The 16,871-nt window shown below is 37.8% G+C and overlaps 1 protein-coding gene across 1 annotated transcript in view; it reads right to left on the bottom strand.

Annotated features, from left to right (window-relative positions):
* The window catches only part of HMCN1 (hemicentin 1), a gene marked incomplete at both ends in the record, with an annotated part of 509,757 nt that overhangs the window by 479,502 nt on the left and 13,384 nt on the right, over positions 1-16,871 (bottom strand). The gene's annotated exons all lie outside the window — the stretch shown is intronic.

Genomic DNA, 16,871 nt, shown 5'->3' with positions numbered 1-16,871 from the left:
CACACAGGGTACTAACACCTACCATTCCTTCAATAGCACAGGTGGGGGTTTTCAAGCAGCACATCCTGGAGAACAGCAGTGCTTCTCAATGACTGGTTTATTCCACCTGGCTTGGAGTTTTGTGCCTTCTACTAAGCACTAAAGTGACCACTTTTGGCACAGGAGGGCAGCGAGTGCTGACTTCTCATTCCCCCTTATTCTGGGGGTATAGTCCTTGGGATTTCAGCTTCCTACAGGAAAAATGTCTCCTCTTATTCTCCCTACCATGTGTGAGTCCTATGCTCACAGTGACCAGGTTCCCCAACTTAGAATAATATGTGGCCAGGGTTCTCAAGCAGAAGTGATTTCGGTGTTCCATGGACATTTCTGGGTTCCCACTTCCCTCTGAGATTTTGGCCAGCTGATCCTTTATTGTTTTTTTTTTTTTTAATTCTCTGGTGCTTTGAAGATTATGGATGTGTTCATACCACCTTTCTTAGCTATTTCCTGTGGCATGTGTATAGCATAGGTATGAGTGTCCTAGCCTACTACATGCTTCCAGAAATAGAACCTTCCCTGGGTAATAAATCCCATCAAAGCAAACATAGTCCAGTAGTCTAAAATGTTTGTTTTAGCTAGATCTTTTAATTTCAAGTAACAAAAAACTCAAACCATCTCAGATAACTGAGAGTAGTTATAAGGATAAGGATGCGCAGGACCTTGTTGTTGATTAAACAACCCAAACCACAGGAAGAGGAGGCACTTTCCATGATGGGCCATGAAGAGACAGGAAGAATTGAAAATGGTAGGAGACCATGGGCCTTCTCTACCACAAAGTTTCCCAAACCTGAGGAAAAAATCACAATCATTTTCAGGGCTATTAAAATACAGAATGCTGGGTGAGTCCCACCTGTAGAGTTGCAAAAATGAAAATTTGCATTTCTACAAAGTTCCCCATTGCTGCTGCTCCAGGGACCCACCAATTGAGAACCACTGTTCAGCCACCTCACTGTTGAAGAGGAAGGTTCTGAAGTGTCACTGCTGAGAAACCAACGCTCATTCCCCATCCACTGCATTTGTGTCACCCACACATGCCATTCTGCCTCCCCATGGCTCAGTTTCCTGTCTCAGTGACTCAGAATCCTTATCTATTATATTATTCTATTATATTATTATTATTACTACTCACCTATTTTAAATAAATTATATATTAGTATTTATTCTCCTTTTATGTATGTCTAATTTTACCTCTTATTAGTAACTTGCTTTTCCCCTTTTTTCTCTCTCCACATCTCTCCCCCCAAACATTTCTTTCTTCTTTCTCTCTTACACTTTTAAGATATTTGAGTACATCTTTCTTAGGCTTTTACCATGATGCTTATACATTAGACACTATCTACTTGCATGACTATCTTTAAGACTTCCCCATTTCATCTTTTAAGTTTAATAACGGCTATTATATACTCAGTTATATGCATCTTTCTTAGTTTAAATTCTGGAGATTGAATCTGACTAGTCCATACATTCTTTTACTTTCTTTTTTTTTGCTGCTAAGCCACATCACAGATTATTAAGAAATCCAGGAATCTTCTCACTGCTCTTCACTATGTCTGGCCTAATCAGCCATTGTGCAGCAGGATGAGGAAGACTGAGCAGAGTAAAATGAGGCTGCACAGGACTGCAGTGACGATAAATGGGGAAGATTCACCTAGAAAGGCCTGGGCACATGGCAGACAACATGACTGACATGTCTAAGAAATATCATTACAGGCTTACAAATATTAAATGTTGTTGCTTAATCTGTTCTCATTAAAATTAAATTTCCCTACTTTTCTATATAGACCTTACTTAAATATATCTGAGCTTTCATGTCATGTATTCCACATATATTGGAGGTTGTCAGTAACAAGTATAGTAGGAAATCTGTACTGAGTGTAAATAAAAAGAGGAGAAGCTTATTTTAGGGTGAAGCTCTCCAAAGTATATATTTATATTATCTGTTTTGATATTAATATATTGGGTGCATCAGTCAGAAAGCATGATAGAAGAGATGATTTATGGAGATAATTGAAAAGTAATATTCAGAGTAAAACAAATAATACAAACATGAAGACCACTGCAAATATCAATGTGAATTAAAACAATACAACTTTTTCCAAAACTGGCATCAGATAATAATTTTATACAAAGTTGCTTTAAAAATACTATCTTGAAGGGCCTCCCGAGTGGCTCAGCGGTTGAGTGCTGGGTTGCGAAGCTGCTCGCAGCCTCTGCAGCACCGGTTCGATCCCCCGCTGTCCTCCGGCCACAGGAGGAAGGTTCCACATGGCGTGCAGACCTCTCCTGCCGCCCACTGCTCCCCTCAACAGTGTACTTTGGTCCTTCTGCCTGCTCTGCTCCCCGCTCTGGCTCTGGTGAATTCTCTCACCCTCCTGCACTTCTGACTGTACCCAGTGCTTGTATAAATAAATAAATAAATCTTTAAAAAAAAATACTATCTTGAAATATCAACCACTATAACTCTTATCTTTTTAAAGAAATGCTGGTTGTAGATTCATCATCTATGTGTTTATCAAAATCTCTACTGCCCTATTTGTAATGCTAAAATATACCACATACTTACACATCTGCACTCTCCACCATCCAAAGAAGTAAAAAATAGGGCCTCCCCGGTGGCGCAGCGGTTGAGCGTTGGGTTGTGAAGCTGCCCGCAGCCTCTGCAGTGCCAGTTCAATCCCCGGCTGCTCCCCGGCCATCAGAGGAGGATCCCACATGGCACGCAGACCTCTCCTGCCGCCCACTGCTCCCCTCAGCAGTGTACTTTGGTCCTTCTGCCTGCTCTGCTCCCCACTCTGGCTCTGGTGAATTCTCTCACCCTCCCGCGCTTCTGACTGTACCCAGTACTTGTATGTATGTATCACTCAAACAATCAATAAATAAATCTTTAGGAAAAAAAAGAAGTAAAAAATAATGTAGGTTTCTCATCTCAAAATGTCCATTAACATAGTATGTAGATATATACTTATCCTTTCTGTATTCATTTTTTGGGAGTGACACAGCTGGCTCAAGAAGTTTGTTTTATTAACTATTTTGAACTATGCTTGATTGTATATTTTTGCTCCCCACTAAGGAAACTGGCTTTCTCCTCCTGAAGGATAAGAACCTTTATTCTCATGGACCTCAACCCAGAGTTAATATCCAGCGCCTGGGCCCTAGAATACATTCTTCTCTTCTTGACCTGAATAAATTACTTGTACTTAAGCAGGTATTCCTCGATTATGTAACATTGTCTTATATTATTTGAATTTTTAATTGTAAAATAATTATTACAAATATGCCAGCACAAAAAACTCAGAACATCAGAGTAAATGCCCAATAGAGGAAACATGGTCTAAGTGACTTTAGATGAATTACCTTTCTCTTCTGTGAAGTGGGAATACATGTCATAACTGTAAGAGTTAAAGACATAGTACACATTAGCACTTGAAAGACTGTTTTTTAAAAAACTATAAGGGATCTTTTGCAATATAGAACAGCTGTAAGGGTCTCCCTTGTGGTGCAAGGGGTTAAGTCTCAGACTATGAGGCTACCTGCAGCCACTGCAGTGCTAGTTCAATCCCCGGCCAAGGAGATGACCCACATGGTGCAGCAGACCTCTCCTGTCTCACTCACTGCTCCCCTCAGCAGTATATTTCAGTCAGTCTGTCCGTTCTACTCCCCACTCTATCTCTGGTGAATCCTCTCACCCCCTCCCCCTGCACCTCTGGCCTACACCCCAGCTCTTATATGTATAAATATAAATCTTCAAATATATATATATATATATATATAACTGTATTGGAATATGATGTAGCTCTTTATTTTCACTAAGCATCAAAGATGAAGTACTGTGAAGTTCCTGGAAAACCTACCATTTTCTTATATTCAAAAATTTAATTACTATAAAGAGTTATGTCTTCACAAAGGTAGGGAGCACCCATAAAGAATACCATTTTAGAGAAAATCTCATCTTGTGTCTCTGCCTTCACTTTGATTATTCTGCTCCCCATGCAAGTAAATTTGATCAGCAACCAAAACCTCTCATTTTTGGAATCTCCCTTTGTTTCTCCATAATCCCTGCCAGCTATTGACCCCACACTTCACCCCTGGAATTTTCCCTCAGGTCTAAGTTCATCGCAGTCTGTTTGTCAGTCTTTCTCCAGCTGCCCCACTGCTTGTTCTCGGGTGTCTGATACCATATCTGATATCAGTTCTCCCTCACATTTTGCTGCAAAAAAATGCAATCTTCCCAGACATGATCAATTTACCAGTGCCCCTGGTTTGGGAGCTTAGGCATTCCAAATCCAAGGAGGGCAGATTTCTTATGTTCTTCTCATACCCCTAACTCTATTCCTTAACATTTCAGCTATGATAGCTGTGAATATAAATAAATATATAAATAAGTTAACCATGGAAGAAATTTCTATGATTTGAGGAAGATAAGAAAGAGGTAATATTAGAGGAAAGAACAAAAATTGCTATCAATGTGTAAAAAGTTTCCCACCAAAAAGCATTTATAAACAACAAATAAACACAATAGACTGGCAGGTTACAAAATCAACATACAAAATCCCTTGCATTTTTATATACAAAGAATGAATGAGAAAAGAAATTAAGATAATAATTCTATCTACAATCATGTCAAAAATAATCAAATACCTCAGAATTAAACTAACCAAGGTGGTAAAGAAATTATACAGTGAAAATTGTAAGAATTTATTAAAGGACTTATCATGACATAAGGAGACAGAAAGAAATTCCATCTTCATAAATGGGGAGAATCAATGTATTAAAAATTACTATTCTACCAAAAGTGATATAAATCTAACACAACCCCTATAAAAACATCAACCCTGAGCCTCCCTAGTGGTGCAGGGGTTAAAGTCTAAGCACTATCAAGCTATCACCAGCCACTTCAGCATGAATTTGATACCTGGCTAGGGAGCTAAGCCACATAGGGCAGCAGACCTTTCCTGAGTCAACTGCTGTTCCCCTCAGCAGTGTATTTTGGTCAGTCTGCCTGTTCTGTTCCCCACTCTGTCTCTGATGAATCCTCTCACCCCCCACAACTCTGGCCTGTACCCCAGCTCTTGTATGCATAAATAAATAAATCTTTTAAAAAAATACAGAACCTAGAAAAATAAGATATATAGAAGAAAGCAGTGGCTATACATTTCATGATATCAGTGATCAAGATGTTTTGAAGACTTGGCCACCACTGCAAGGGAAATAAAAGCAAAAATCAAGAGATTGAATTTCCTCAAGTTAAAAAGGTATTGCAAGGAAAGACCATATAAGTAGATTAAAAAGACATTCTACTAAATGGGACAATATATTTACACATTATACAACCAACAAGGGATTAATATCCAAGACACACACACAAATAAATTCAAATAATCTAACAATAAAAATGTGAATAGCCTAATTAATAAACGGGCAGCAGATTGGAAAAGACAATTCACCAAAGAGGATATCAATAAGGCCAAGAGACATATGAAAAACTGTTCATCATCACATTTCAATAAGGAAGATACAGGTCAAAACTAAAATGACATTGCCATCTCATATCCATGAGCATTATAGATATTTAAAAAAAATTCCCAACAATGGAGAGGATGCTGACAAAGAGGAATCCTATTTGGTAGGAATATAAGCTGGTGCAACCATTTTGAAAAGTGATCTGGATTTACCTGAAAAAACTAAAAATGTAAATACCATATGACTGAGGACCCCACTCTTGGGCTTCTATGCAAAGAATCTGAAACCATCAAACACAAAATTTATATATTCTACAAAGTTAACTGCAGCATTATTTACAATATCCAGGATAGGGAAACAACCTAAATCTCCACTGATAGGAGGACTGGATTAAGAAGATGTGGTATATTTACACAATGGAATACGATTCAGCCATAAAAAAATGCAGCCATTTACCACAAAATGGAAGGAGTTTGAGGTGCAGTGCAGCAAGTCAAAATGACAAAGACAAATATTGAATATTTACATACTGGATGATTCAGTAAAGCAAAATACTTTGAAAAACTGGCAGATGCTAGTAAACATAGGTTTCTGAACTTAAGAGGGAGGAGGAACAAAGAAAGAGTCAAATGGGTATAATGGATTGGGGGATGGGCAGAGCTATTAGATGTTTGCCAAAAACAGAAAAATTTAAAAATAAAAAAATTGCATCAACATCCTTGTCATTGAAATAGCTTGGTTTTCTAACCAACATTATATCTCTTCACTGAGAGCTTTCAATTCAGGTGCCTGGGGTGTTTTTCCTTTTAGGATATTGTTTGTTTACACATATTGTCAGAGACAGTGTTAAATAGATTTATTTAATCACATATCTTACACTTATGGACAATGCTGCTGAATTCCCTGTGCCTATATTGTTAGTTAGCCTCTCTGCCTGACTTTATCATTGAAACAGCTAAAATTTCCTTCTCCTCTGAGTAGCCTATTGATAGGCTGATAGAACAGAAACTTCCAGCTTCTCTACTCCTCTGATTTATTTCCATGCCTATGGAAGTTAAGTTTCACAACTGACCTAAAAAGCTCAAGCATGGACCTCATTTACTTTAGTTTCATTAGTATCCAAGCAAAATCTGAGTGACAAGTACCCATATGACCAGCCATCAAATGCACATGAGGACATCTTTAAGTGTAAATCCTAAATAACATCTGCAAATATGTTCCTGCTGAAACTAGAAGTTCATTAAAACAAATGATTGTACTTTTTTTTTTTAAAAAAGGGGGGGGGTAGAGACATCTGAAACTTTTCAAGGAAATCCCTTCTAAAAAATAATAATAATGTCAGTTATTCCTTTCTAGACAGAATTGAAATACAGAGTAGAGTTTAGGTTTTCTAGAAACAGAGGAGATCATTGTTCTCAAATACTCTTAACCTTTTTCTTTCCCGAGAGTGCAAATCACATGAAGAATTCTACATAGAAATTCTTAGGGTCCCCTACAACTGGTGAGGTTGGAATGCCTTCAGCAGGCCTTTTTTAACAGGCTGGGAAGTTATCCTCTGTAAGTCTATTTTAAAAACATTTTTCTGCCCTTCATCCTAAAACACAAGATTGAATTCTTTTTCTTTTCCTTTTTTTTTTTTTTTTTTTTGGCGACTAATTATATAGGAAACTGCTATGCTGAGGTTTTTGGTCTTGAGTCTGCTGTTGGAATTCTCTAACTTGATGACGTGACTCCCAGACTAAACTTCTCAGTTCTTAGATTTGCTGGGTATTTGGACTTGGCTTGTTTCCTGGACTATTTCTATCACTTTGCACCCTCTATATTGAAATACCCTGCTGTTACTTCACCTGGACAAGCATTTCCTCACAGCTAGTCTATAGTCTGTCCCCCATCAATCGACAAGTGAGGACATTGATACCCAAAATATAGCTTTGCTCACGAATTAGGTAGTTCTATTATTTGTCACTTTGTCATTATGGTACAATGTCAAACAGTATTGTTAATAATGAAATGACTCAATAAATTCAGTATCATTTTACCCTTCTATGTTTTATAACTTGTAATGTTCAAAATTATCCCACATTCATAACTCCATCCCACTGTCCATGATGTGTAATAGAAAGTGTGTCAAACTAAAGAGACCATGGTTGGGTATATACACATCCATATCAGAAATACTAAAACAATATTATTTCATCTGATCATTCAAAAACATTTTTAAATTCCTACTATATTACCATGAATTAAGATAAAAGATAGAGATGAATAAATCATACTTCAGACCTTTAACAGTTCACAAGCTAGTTTAAATATAGGGTAAAATAACATTTAAGCATTTGTAATAAAAACAGAACTTTCCAAGAAAAAAAAGGCACCAATATGACCTTGAAGAATAGAGGGTGAAATCACCTTTTTTGAAACATTATTTTTAATAAATCTCTCCCATATATGCAGAATATATTCAAATGGATTTTCTGTCCTTATGACTCTGCATTTTTAGATCAGGATAGAGTAGAAAAACTAATTCGTTATAATTCCCTACTCTTTATATTGCAGGAACATTCCCAGGAAAGACAAGGAGAGAAGCAAAGTTCAACAGGTATAGATCCCTCCATTTTTCTCCTCATCTATACAGTGTACTCACATGACTGCTACATTTAAAGCAGTTAAGTATGTTCACAGCAAGAAGAAAATAAGGGGAAGGACAAGTGTTTATAATCATAGTACAAAAAAAAAAACAGATTTTAGTAAAATTATATTCACATGACTACAATTTTTTGTCCAATACAGCTACCACCTTTCAAGAATAAATGTAATTTCTGTTAATAAATCTTCAACTACAGCCTTCAGTAATGTTTTTTTTCTGTTTTATCTATTAAATACCTTTCCAAGGAATAGTGTGATATTATTCTGGAGTTATGAGTGGGGAAGCAGGACTCCCTAGGTCTAACTCTACCTCACCACCTGTGGAAGTCTTGAGTGAGCTCTTTGCCTCTCTCATTTTCATCTACAAAATGGTAGAAATCACAGCTACTGGACACATTTGCTATAAGGATAAAAACAAAACTATATGAAAATGCCATGCAAATTTGGGCTCTCTGATTACTATCAAAATTCCATTTATGGGGCCTCCCCGATGGCGCAGCGGCTGAGTGCTGGGCTGCGAAGCTACCCGCAGCCTCTGCAGTGCCGGTTCAATCCCCGGCTGCTCCCCAGCCACCGGAGGAGAGTCCCATATGGCGCACAGACCTCTCCTGCCGCCCGCTGCTCCCCCTCAGCAGTGTACTTCAGTCCTTCTGCCTGCTCTGCTCCCCACTTTGGCTCTTCTGAATTCTCACCCTCCCACGCTGCTGATTGTACCTAGGGCTTGTATAAATAAATAAATAAGTAAATAAATAAATAAATCTTTATTTAAAAAAAATCCATTTGTGGGCCTCCCTGGTGGCACAGCAGTTTGAGCACTACGCTGTGAAGCTGTTCACAGCCTCTGTGGCACAGGTTCAATTCCCAGCCAGCCAGGGAGATCCCCACATGACGCAGCAGATCTCTCCTGTCTAGCCTGCTGCTCCCCTCAGCAGTGTATTTCAGTCCGCCTGCCTGTTCTGTTCCCTGCTCTGTCTCTGGTGAGTTCTCTCACCCTCCTGTGCCTCTGGCCTGTACCCCAGCTCTTGTATAAATAAATAAATCTTAAAAAAAAAATCATTTGTAAAAAATGAGGAAGAGATGAGGAAAGAAGAGGAAGAAAAGGACTAAGTGCAAGAGGAGAAGTGGGAAGGGATGAGGAAGATAAAGGCAATGGGAGGCCAGGGGTTAAATCATGAATGTCGAGTAAGGAAATTATAGCCCCTGGTTTCAAAAGCAGGACAGCTATGAAATTCAAAGAATAAAAAGAAATAAAGTGATAAACTAGTGGTTTGTTCAAGATGCTATGTATAAGTGAATAAAAAAATTAATTCATTGTACAAATCTAAGTAGTCTTAGAAAAGATCACAGGCATGTTGAGGTGGTCTGGAGGACTGGTATATCTTTCAACAAGCCTGGTTATGGTCCAGAAGATAAAATGGTCAAAGCATGTTGAGAAATGCAATAAATCTGGCGATAGCCATTTTTAGCACTGCCTCCTCTCTCAGGAATTTAAGTAAAGATGCTTTTATTTTTCATAACTGATTCATCAATTCAACCAATATTTATGGAATGCTTGTACTCCAATCCTGCCCTCCAGCACTTTACAGACTAGTAGCGGATATATGATAATAACCCATAAGAACCATAATAACCCAGAAGTGCAAGGAACTAGTAAAAAATGTAATGGGGACTCCAAGATGAAAAGAATTAGCTAAGTGGGAGCACTCTAAAATGGCTTCATGAAGAAATAATCTTCATTCATGCATGCACGTATTAAGCAAATATATGCTGACATTTTCCCATATACCAGGCAGCATTTAAGGAGTCAGACACACATCCGTAATCAAGATGGGTGATACTTTACTCTAGAGAAAGAAAACAATAGACAAGAATATGCATTTTCACATGTATAATAATCATTTTAGATGAAGACAATTGCTTCAGAATAAATTAAAATCGGGTAATCTGATAGTGAATAATGTGGGGCAAGAAACAACAACTACAGATAAAGCAGCCCAGGAAGAAGTTTTCACAGTTGAGCTGAGACCTGAAAACTTTCTGGGCAGAGGGAATAGGAGGTGCAAGACCCTGAAATGAGAAGGAGCTGAGTATCAGAGAGCATTGGTAAGAAAGCTGGAATAAGGGTCAGAGAGGGGACAAGTATATATACATGGGCAAGTTCACATCAAGCCTCATAGCAACCGAAAGGAATTTAGATTTTACTTAAAACCCACAGGAAATTGCTCTGTGTTTGCTTTCTTATAGTTGATGTAATTTATTTTCATTTTTAAAAGACTACCATGGCTATTGTGAGGATAGAGGTCAAGATTAAGATTGGCAGCATGGAAACCAGCTAGAAAGCTAGTGTAGAAGAGAGGTGATGATGGCTTCTCAGCCTTTCAGCTAAGATCAGATGAAGAGAGATGATGAACGTGATAGTTGATAGTTGTGGCAACTGAAAGAAATGAGCAGATCCAGTCTGTATATTGGACTCAGAGAAAACAAACTTTGTTGACTCCGTATGTGCATGTATGTGTGTGTGTGTGTGTGTGTGTGTGTGTGTGTGTGTAAGAAAACATAATGTAAAATATTATTTACACCATTGAAATGTAAAATTGCTTAACTTGACCATCTGGAATATTGATAGAGAAAAAAGGCAAGTAATTCTCCTTTATTCTTCACCTGTGATTTCTAAGTATTTTATTATTTCATTTAATCCTCCCAATAATGATGGAGGTAGATACTATTACAACCTCCTTCCTTTTTTACTGCAGTAAAATTAAGAGGAAATGTATTGAGTAGGTTGCCCGGGTCCCATGATTAGGAGAGGACGATTTATAATCCAGGTCCATCTGCAGCAGAACCTATGTCCATTATGACTTCGTATCTCCCTAGCGCTATAAGAAAGGTGGTAGCAAGGACCTAAGGGTGGGAAACTATGCACGGGAAACCTTTAGTCAGTTTGATGGTAGAATGCATGTTTAAAGAGGAATAGCAGGAACTTGAACTGGGATACAGCTTTTGACAGTGATATCTTCTCCCAGAATTTCACTATGGATGCTCTGTAAAAATCTTGGCATAAAGAATCCTCCAGACTCACTCAAAAACATGTCTTATTGATTTCCACTGCCAAAACTTTATTTGCGAGCACTGTCTTTCTATCCTGGAAATTTGATATTCTAGAAGAGTCCGTGCTTTCTGAAGCTACTACAGAGGAGTAAGAACTTGTTTCTCCTTTGCTTCATTCATGAGTAGCTCCTTTGTTCCCATCCCATCTGCCACCCCACAGAACAATGAAGCTTCCACTGTCCTCTCTCAGCAGCTGTGGCTGCCTGGCCTGCTCAGCCCTCAGTCTACTCCTGAACTCCAGATGTGGGTTTTAGAGCAACTGTGATTTCAGCTGGTTGACAGGCAACATGAGGCTTCTCATTCTGGGTTACCCAACTCATTCAGGAAGGTCCAAGCACCTCACAATGGTATCCAGTGGCTAAGGATGAGCTTGAGCCTTAACATAAACTGTGCCCTGAGGGCCAACAGCACCACGCAGTGGAAAACCAGAGAGACAGGGTTTGACCAGTTGTGATGCTATTTGGCCTAGACAGTTTCAAGCTTCCTGGACAATCTCCTGAGTTGGCTGCAGGCCAAGCCACATAATCCACAGGGTGTGGATTTCTCATAAAATATCTTAGGTCAAATACAAATCCTGGATTAAAAAGGATACTACAATATCACAAAAAAGTGGATAAATACCCCATGTAAATATAATAATTTCATATGGACACACCATTATAGATTTACAACAGAGAGAGGAAAGACTGACCGAAGTACACAGAGAAAAAAATCAAATACAGAAGATGATTCCTTTATACCTCTGTCATAAACTGATAGGGCAAACAAATAAAAATCATTAGAAATATAAATTTCAACAGTAGTAGTATCTATTCTGGAGTACTTACTATATGACAGGCCTGTTCTAAATACTTCACATATTAATTGATTTAACACTAAAAACCACCCCATGAGAAAGTACAAATACTCTCCACATTTTACAGATGAAGAAACTGATGATAGAGAAATTATACTCAAGTTCATGAATTTTGAGTAGAGCCAGGATTGAAACTCAAGCTGTTTTCTCGAGAACCTATATTCCTTACTGTTACATTATATTGCCTGTTTATACAATAAAATTAACAACTGATCTAAAATATATTTAAAGAATCATAGACCCTACAAAAAGAGAATACTCCCTTATTTCAAACATTAAAAATGTTTAGAAAATAGGGTTTCCCCTGGTGGCGCAGGCGGTTGAGCGCAGCTCTGTGAAGCTGCCCGCAGCCTCTGCAGCGCCGGTTCAAGCCTGGCCGGCTGGCGAGAGTCCCACATGACACGGCAGACATCTCCTGCCTTGCCCACTGCTCCCCTCAGCAGTGTATTTCGTCAGTCTGCCTATTCTGTTCCCCGCTCTGGCTCTGGTGAATCCTCTCACCCTCCCGCGCAATCTGGCCTGTACCCTGGTTCATGTATAAATAAATAAATAAATCTTTAAAAAAAAGTTTAGAAAATAATAAATGACCAAACTGGTTCACGAAAGTTTCAACGATTTTTTAGAAAGCTTATTTGAACAATATTATCAACAAGCTGGAGTTTATGGATGTATTTGGAACTTAGCATGCAATAATTAGATTTTTTTAAGTACATATGGAACATTTACAAAAGTTCATCCGTTCATTAGATAACTATTTATTGCATAACTTTTACATGCCAGAGACCTTCTATATGAAGTTCTGGGAAATGCAGTCATGAAAATTAAGTTTCTGCCCTTATGGAGTTTATACTGACTGGGAGAGATAGACCTTACATAAATGGATTTGTGTCATCTCTAATGTTAAAGCAATGCTAAGAGCTATCAGAAAAAAACTAAAGCAAGTCAAAAGGACAGTCATGTGGGTAATTATGTTACACTGGGTAGTCAGGGAGGATCTCTCCGAAGAGGTGACTTTGAGATAAGAACCAAACTAAACCATGACATAAGTTATACAAGCATCTGGAGACAGAGCAAGCGGCAGTGGTCTCAAAAGGGAGGTATCTAGTTTGTAAGAAACAATAAAACATCCAATATGCATAGTGAAGTGAGTGAGGAGGTGAGAAGTGGGAGCTGGAAATAATGTGATCTGCCTTTCATCCTTCCGAAAGGATCCTTCTGGTAGCTCTGGAAAAGAGTAGCAGAGAGACTAAAGTGGCTCAAGCTTACAGGAGTAGGAGTAGAGGACTGAGCAGTGGTCAAATTAAAGTTATCTTAAAGGTCAAGCCAAAGAAATTTGATAAGAGATTGGATGTGGGCCATGAAATAGAGTCCAAGATAACCAAGGATTTTGTTCAAACAACTGTGGAAATGATAGCAGTTTATCAAGATAGGGAACACAGGAGAAGTCCCTTTTCAGGCTGGGAGCAAGTGCTGGTAAATATGAGATGCATCTTAACGTTCCCTAGTTGTTTGGGTTTTTTTAAGATTTACACGGGGCATTTAATCATAACAGTAGATGATTCCTTTATACCTCTATCATATCAGTTAATTAATATGTGAAGTATTTAGAAGAGGCCTGTCATAGAGTAAGTGCTACAGAATAGGTACAACTACTATTGAAATTTATATTTCTAATGATTTTTATTTCTTTGCCCTATCAGTTTATGATGTTTTTAAGGTAGTAGGTGTCTCCTTTTCCACTTCTACATTGGCATTGCTGGCCTGCCTCTCAAAATCATGAAGGAGAAAACACTCAAATCTGCTTTCTCTGTTCAAACAAATTCTACCCTCACTATTGTACCCATCTAAAGGACTTTTTCCAAGCAAGATTAAGCTAGTATTTAAAGAACGTCTATCACACTAAGTCCTTGCAAATGCTGACTCATTAAAACATAAATATCCCCCTTTGTGGCCAGGAATTTTTTTATTAAGGTAACATTGGTCTACAATGTTGTGATGTAGAGGGATAGGATCTCGCGCTTCAGGTGTTATTTCTACACCACACCTACCACCTAAAACACCCATAGTCCTGCACCATACTCCACTCTGCTCTCTCCCTTCTTGCTCTTCCCCTCCTTCTCCTTCTTTGGTAACCTCAGTTCTGCAGTAAGATTTCTAGGGTTCATTTTTATTTTGGCTTTATCTGACTCTTTGCTTTGTTTCTCTATATTCCATGAAACCATTCAGTATTTGTCTTTCTCTGTCTGGCCTATTTTGCTTAACACAATCCCTTCCAGCTCCATCCATGTTGTCACAAATGGTAATAGTTTATCTTTACTTCTAGCTGAGCAGTATCCCATTGTGTCTCTACACCACATCTCCCTGATTCACTCATCTGTTTTAGGGAACTTCATTGTTTCCATAGCTTGGCTATTGTAATAGTTCTGCAATGAACACAGGAGTGCATATTTCTCTTCTAATTAGTGCTTTTGTATTCTTCAGGTGGATACCTAGAAGTAGAATTAATACATCATATCATAGATCTATTTTCAGTATTTTGAATGTCCTATGTAAATGCCCATACTGTTTTCCACAGGTCCAGACCTGTGCACATCTTCTTTGGAGAAGAACTTATTTAGCTCTTCTGCGTATTTATTTATTAGATGATTTGTTTCCTGGTTAAGTTGCATGAGCTCTTTGTAGACTTGGATATCAGCCCCTTGTCAGGGCTATTTTTTCCCATTTAGGAGGGTGTCTTTTTGTTTTAGTGACAGCTGTTTTTGCTGTGCAAAAGTGTTTAAGTTTGAAGTAGTCCCAATTGTTTATATCTCCTTTTGTTTTCCTTGATGTTGGAGAAGTGTTTTCCTTGATGTCGGGAAGTGTTTTCCCTATGTTTTCTTCTATGTATTTTATGATTTCAGATCTTACATATAAGACTTTTATCCATGTTGAGTTAATTTTGTGTGTGTGTGTGTCTAAGAAAATAATCAACTTTCATTCTTTTGGATGTGGCTGTTCATTTTCTCAGCACCATTACTTGAAGAGGTTTTCTTTCTCCAGAGTATATTCTTGGCTTCTCTTTCATAGATTAACTGTTGTGTCCAGGATTTTAAGAGAAAGTGAGACTAGTGCACATCTACTGTCAGCTCTCATCCAGGGACATCAAGTCAATAGCTTGAAATTGGCTAGGGTGAGTGTTTACATCTTAGAAATTGGCAGATGCCACAAATGCCTCTCCCACACCCACCTCTGAGCCAGAGGTTTCACACCAGCACACCACTGATTATATACTTTTTCCAACAGAATATTATTTTTATTTCCACTTAAAAATACACAAAGTAAATTTTCATATAGCTAATACATGTTGGTTTAAAAATAATTTCATCTTGACCAGTCAACCTAAATATAGAACTATTTTGATTTCTACACTTACTAAATTTGTTTCACTAAACAAAGCAATGGATCTGCTACTCATGAGGGTCACTCACTCATCTTATTTGATTTTTTTTAATGTTTGTTTCGCTTTTTATCTACCAGCTTATAATCATTCTTTTTCTCATTTTATATAAGCCCCACACTTTTTTCCCCATTATCATCCTTTAATCCCCTTCTTCCATTCCCTTCCCAACTCCTTCTTAAATTCAAACTCCAGTCAGTGTTCAATTGATGTCCACTAGTTTTTTTTTTTGCCAAGTGTTTATCTCTATGAAAATGTCCAGTGTTTTGTTCTTGTTGTTCTAACTTGCTTTACTACACAAAATTTTCTCAAACTCCCTCCATTTTGTTGAAAATGGCTGCAATTCATCCTTTTTTATGGCTACATAGTATTCCATAGTGAGGATATGTCACATTATCTTGATCCAGCTGTCTGTCAACAGACTATTAGGCTGCTTCAATGTCCAATCGATTGTACATAATACTGTTATCAGCTCTGTGCAATATATATGGAATTTTGTTTTGATAGTCTTTGGGCATCTGCCCAAGAGTAGGATTGCTGGGCCCTCTGGTATTTCTATTTTTAGATTTTTAAGTTAAATCCTTTTTGCCTTCCATAAAAGTTGCACTATATACTTATTTTAGATAGACAGAAACTTTACAGACTCTTCACAGTCAATAGGCCTGCCCAGTTACAAAGCCAGGACCCAATGTCTGGACTCTATGTCCAGTGTCATTTCCCTTATAGAACCTTTTAAGTCCTTACTTTATGCCAAACTTTGTAACAAATGCTTTATGTGCATTTTCTCTTGTAACCTCACAATTCTACAAAGAAAGCATGATTATTATTTCCACCATAACAATAAGGGCTCAGATTTTGAGAAGTTAGTGAATACTAACAATCAAACCTTGGTCTATTTGATATTAAAATCCATTCACTCTAAACCTCTACCATTTTAATTCTACCAAATTTTACTTTGCCAAGATAAATCAAATCAACTATTTTTGTTATAATGTAGGAGGGAGGGAAAGAAGTTATCAATGGCACAAATTAAATCCATAAATGATAAAATAAATATAAAAGGGGAATTCAGTATTGAATGACACTTTTTCAATATTCCAGGAAAATTCCTTAGAAGAGGTAAAATTTTGAAAAATCTTTTAATTAAAAAGGAAAAAAATGTCTGGCATACAGTGAGACATTCCATCACATGGTTTGACTCAGAAGAAAACTTCAAGACAGGGTGTGAGCATCTGATCTAAGGGATCAGGTGAGTATGTTTATCCAAGAAGAATAGGGAAGGACCCCTGGGGAATATGAAACAATAGAAATGAGGCTGTCTATATA

This window comes from Talpa europaea, assembly GCF_964194135.1.
Source record: "Talpa europaea genome assembly, chromosome: 12".
Lineage (NCBI taxonomy): Eukaryota > Metazoa > Chordata > Mammalia > Eulipotyphla > Talpidae > Talpa > Talpa europaea.
This window is presented reverse-complemented; position numbering and strand designations above follow the sequence as displayed.